The sequence below is a fragment of the Rhinoraja longicauda genome, unplaced genomic scaffold, assembly GCF_053455715.1.
Source record: "Rhinoraja longicauda isolate Sanriku21f unplaced genomic scaffold, sRhiLon1.1 Scf000517, whole genome shotgun sequence".
Taxonomy (NCBI): Eukaryota; Metazoa; Chordata; class Chondrichthyes; order Rajiformes; family Arhynchobatidae; genus Rhinoraja; species Rhinoraja longicauda.
Window position 1 is genome coordinate 4,349 of NW_027601734.1, and position 5,735 is coordinate 10,083.

Here is a 5,735-nt window from a genome sequence, read left to right on the forward strand (position 1 = left end):
GCTGAACTATCTCTCCTTCCTAACCCCATTCTCCCGCCTTCTCCCCATAACCCCTGACACCCGCACTAATCAGGAATCTATGTATCTCTGCCTTAAAAGTAACCATTAGCTTGGCCTCCACAGCCGTCTGTGCCAATGAATTCCACAGATTGACCACCCTCTGACTTAGATAAATTCCTCCTCATCTCCTTCCTAGAGGAACGTCCTTTAATTCTGAGGCTTTGACCACTCTCCCACTAGTGGAAACATCCTCTCCACATGATGGATGCCACCTTCTAGAGAGAGCGCCTCATGTCGATGCCTTAGATAGTGGGGAGGGCCGTTGGGGAGTGCTGTGCTGGTGATGGACATGGAGCAATCTCTGACCAGTGACTGCCCCATAGCAACAGCTGCCGTTGTGGCTATTTTATCTTGTATCAGAGATTGTGATCAGCTGATGGAATCACTCGGTTCCTACACTGCACATCAATCTTGGCTGAAACATCACCAGCATTTATTGCATCGTATGGAAGTCACATTCCCAATCTCGTACCCCCGTACAATGACAATAAAGATATATTGTATATTGTATTGTATTGTATTGTATAAATCAATGGACACCCATTGCATCGGGTCCCTGCCTCCAGACAACAGTGAGATTGTAGTAATGACCAGCAATAACAAGTATTGTCTTAACACCAGTGATCCATCGGATTCTGTGCAGGACTATTTCCTGTGCATTCACGTGGTCAGTCTAATAATGTTAAAACATTAGATTTCAATGGTTCAAAGTTGTTTTGTTCCACCTGCACATCTGCACCTGCACAATGAAATTATTTTTGCATATTTACGCGTGTTGGTGCCGTCATCTTTCGGCGGCATTTCCCGGTCCGTTTTCCAAAGTCCGGTTTCCCGCACGCTTGATTTATTGGAGTGGCTCCCGATCCCCTCCGTTTCAGTTGTAGTTTATTGTATCGAGGTACAGTGAAAAGCCTTTGTTGCGTGCTAACCAGTCCGTCGCCCTCGAATGGCTCTGCCGGCAAACCCACGTCCCTCCTCTCCTCGTCCGGCCAACTTGGTGTCGTGGGGTGCCGACCTTGAAGGCACTGGAGGCATTACCCCGGTTCACCCTCCAACCGGCCCTTGTTCTTGATATCCGATGTCTCCAGTGGCTCCCTCCCGGTAACGCTGACTAAAGAGCCTCTGGGCAGGGTCAGCCATTGAACTCTGAACTCCATGCATTCTAACAAATAGTTTTGACATCACCCTCAGCGTAACCAATTGGGGACGGGGAGATAGGTTTTTACAAATGGCTGCTTTCACAGAGATTCTCTAGAACAATGTAAATAGACAATAGACAATAGGTGCAGGAGGAGGCCTTTCAGCCCTTCGAGCCAGCACCGCCATTCAATGTGATCATGGCTGATCATTCTCAATCAGTACCCCGTTCCTGTCTTCTCCCCATAACCCCTGACTCCGCTATCCTTAAGAGCTCTATCTAGCTCTCTCTTGAATGCATTCAGAGAATTGGCCTCCACTGCCTTCTGAGGCAGAGAATTCCACAGATTCACAACTCTCTGACTGAAAAAGGTTTTCCTCATCTCAGTTCTAAATGGCCTACCCCTTATTCTTAAACTGTGGCCTCTTGTTCTGGACTTCCCCCAACATTGGGAACATGTTTCTTGCCTCTAACGTGTCCAACCCCTTAATAATCTTAAACGTTTCGATAAGATCTCCTCTCATCCTTCTAAATTCCAGTGTATACAAGCAAATCCACTCAGGTGACCGAGAAATTGTCTGAAATTGTGTATACAATCATGGGAGGAATAGACCGGGTAGCTACACAGAGTCTCTTGCCCAGAGGAGGTGAACCGAGGACCAGAGGACATATGTTTAAGTTGAAAGGGGAAAGATTTAATTGAAATCTGAGGGGTAACCTTTTCACACAAAGGGTGGTGGGTGTATGGATCGAGCTGCAAGAAGAGGTAGTAGAGGCAGGGACTATCGCAACGTTTAAGAAACAGTTAGACAGGTACATGGACAGGACAGGTTTGGAGGAATATGGGCCAAACGCAGGTAGGTGGGACTTGTCTAGATGGGACGTGTGGACAAGATGGGCCGAAGGGTCTATTTCCACGCAGTAGGACTCTAAATTATGTTTGCAACACAATGATCCCAGTAAGTTACCTTCTCCCCCCTTAGGATCCCAGAGATTTAACTCTTGAGTCAAGAAAGTTCTTCTCATTGCAGTCCTGAATAGCTGACCGTTTAGTTCACTGTGACCCCTTCAGTCCACAATGCCTTTGCCAACCCCAGCACCAATTTAAACTGATCCCAGCTGCCTGTCTATAATCTCCTCACCCTATCTGTTCAATGGTCTGTCCAAATGCTTCTTAAACTTTGCTAATTTAATTTAATTTAGTTTATCGTCATATGTACCAAGGTAGAGCAAAAAGCTTTTGCTGTGTGCTAACCAGTCAGCAGAAAGACAATACATGATTCCAATCGAACCATTTACAGTGTACAGATACACGATAAGGGAATAACATTTAATGCAAGGTCAAGCCAGTAAAGTCCGATCAAGGATACACCCAGGGTCACCAAAGAGGTAGATAGGGGTTTATCAGTGCTCTCTGGTTGTGAAGTATATAACATTATGAGAGGCATAGGTAGGATAAATAGACAGAACATTTTTCCCAGCATGGAAATATCCAACACAGGAAGCCATCGCTATAGGCTGAGAGGAGGGGGGGGGGAATGATGAGGAAGAATTTATTTTGTCAGAGGGTGGTGCATCTGTGGAATTCATTGCCACAGACGGCTGTGGAGGCCAAGTCAATGGGTATTTTTAAGGTGGAGATTGACAGATACTTGATTAATACGGGTGTCAGGGGTTATGGGGAGAAGGCAGGAGAATCGTGTTGAGAAGGAAAGATAGATCAGCCATGATTGAATGGTGGAGTAGACTTGATGGGCCAAATGGCCCAATTCTGCTCCTAGAGCTCTGTGTAAGAAACCTGCCCTGTAATTCTACTTTAAAGTTTCCTCCGCTCAACTTAAATCCATGCACTCTAGCATTTGACCTTCCCATCCTGGGAAAAAGATTCTGACTATCTAACCAATCTATGCTTTTCATTATTGTACATATTTTTTATCCTCAGCCTTCAATGCTCCAGAGAAAACAATCCAAGCTTGTCCAACACGATACACTGTAAATGGATCGATTGTGACCATGTATAGTCTTTCTGCTGACTGGTTAGCACGCAACAAAAAGCTTTTCACTGTACCTCGGTACAGTGACAATAAACTGAACTGAACTGAACAACCTTTCTTTCTAAATAATACTCGGTAATCCAGGCAGCATCCTGGTGAACCTATTCGCACTGTCTCTCAAACCACCCCACCACCCTCCTTGAATGTGACAACCGGAACTGCACATGACTGCTAATTTGTTTTGTTCAGTCCGTGTAGTGTCCCTAGTGTGTACGATAGAACTAGCGTACAGGTGATTGTTGGTCCCGGCAATAGACAATAGACAATAAGTGCAGGAGTAGGCCATTCGGCCCTTCGAGCCAGCACCACCATTCAATGTGATCATGGCTGATCATTCTCAATCAGTACCCCGTTCCTGCTTTCTCCCCATACCCCCTGACTCCGCTTTCCTTAAGAGCTCTATCTAGCTCTCTCTTGAATGTATTCAGAGAATTGGCCTCCACTGCCCTCTGAGGCAGAGAATTCCACAGATTCACAACTCTCTGATTGAAAAAGTTTTTCCTCATCTCTGTTCTAAATGGCCTACCCCTTATTCTTAAATTGTGGCCCCTGGTTCTGGACTCCCCCAACATTGGGAACATGTTTCCTGCCTCTAACATGTCCAACCCCTTAATAATCTTATACGTTTCGATAAGATCCCCTCTCATCCTTCTAAATTCCAACGTATACAAACCTAGTAGCCCCAGTCTTTCAACATATGACAGTCCCGCCATTCAGTGAATTAACATAGTAAACCTACGCTGCACGCCCTCAATAGCAATGGACTTAGTGGGCCGAAGGGCATGTTTCCACACAGTAGCGGGGGAGGAGAAGGGGGGGGGGGGGGAAGAACAAAGGCTGACTTTGTCAGCGCCCTTTATGTGGTGACCATTTGCATACCTTAGGTAAACAAGCAAAGAATTTCACTGTGCCTTGTCGCATGTGACAATAAAGTAGTCTGTTCCATTCCATTCCATATCTCCTCTAAACTAAACTCTAAACTAAACCTTGCTCTTTCTATTTCACAGTCTAAACTTCCCCTCGCCAATGTTCTCACTTCGACTACTTAATGTAAAGCTAGCAAACAGTTCTTCATACAAAGGGTGGGAAAAGGTTGGAATTTTCGTTTGCAGCTGGCATTTTGTTTCTAGGGCGTTTTTCAATTTTATACCTGATATAAGAGTGTTTTTATGCTGCCAGCTGTGTTTTAGTGTAACCCATTGGTTGACACTCCTACGTTACATAATTTCTGAGTCGGCTGACAGCAACTTGTTTACCTGATGAGATAGGAGAACAATAGTCTAACTTGTTTCATCATATCATATCATATCATATATCTACAGCCGGAAACAGGCCTTTTCGGCCCTCCAAGTCCGTGCCGCCCAGTGATCCCCGTACATTAACACTATCCTACACCCACTAGGGACAATTTTTACATTTACCCAGCCAATTAACCTACATACCTGTACGTCTTTGGAGTGTGGGAGGAAACCGAAGATCTCGGAGAAAACCCACGCAGGTCACGGGGAGAACGTACAAACTCCTTACAGTGCAGCACCCGTAGTCAGGATCGAACCTGAGTCTCCGGCGCTGCATTCGCTGTAAAGCAGCAACTCTACCGCTGCGCTACCGTGATCATAAAACACATGACTTGTTTCGGCTTGCTTTCCGCAATGTCCATATGTCACAGGCACTGATACATGTAACTTACTGCTTCTCTCTTTTATGGTTGTTCCAGAAACTTATTCCCTGCCTGTAAATTCAACTTTAGTTGAACGAGATTGAGATTTCTTGATCATAAAACACATCATTTGTTCGTAAATGTTCATAAAACAGATTTATTTGGAGTATTACATGCAGTTCTGATCGCCCCATTACAGGAACGATTTTTGTTTAGTGTTTAGAGATACAGCGTGGAAACAGATCCTTCGGCCCACCTAGTCCGTGCGACCAACAATCACCCGTACACTAGTTCTATTGTTATCCCAGTTTCACATCCCACACACGATGGGCAATTTACAGAAGCCGATGAACCTACAAACTCGCCCGTCTTTGAAATGTGGGAGGAAACGAGCACCCGGAGAAAACCCACGCGGTCACAGGGAGAACGTGCAAACTCCGTTCAGACAGCACCCGTAGTCAGGATACCGCTGCACCACCATGCCACCCTAAGCATGTGGCTATAGCCCCAAGCTATGTCCTTAGGCTTGCTTCCATATCTCTTCAGCCATATCTCTTATAACCCTATTCTTTCGGTGTCTTGTTTTAATTGCTAACAGTGGGAGTGCATTACACGTTTGGAAAAATCTCTGTATAAATCCCACCTTTACATTTAAATGTGTTCACTTTGTGAACTTGAGAATACGTGCAGGCTGGAACGTGTGACACCTTATGATAGATTCATAACTTATCTGTTTAAGTTGTGAGACCAAGACTGAAGCTGGGGCAACTTTTAAACTTTATCTGAACTCAGATAAGTGAATTGATTTGAAATGTGATGTTAC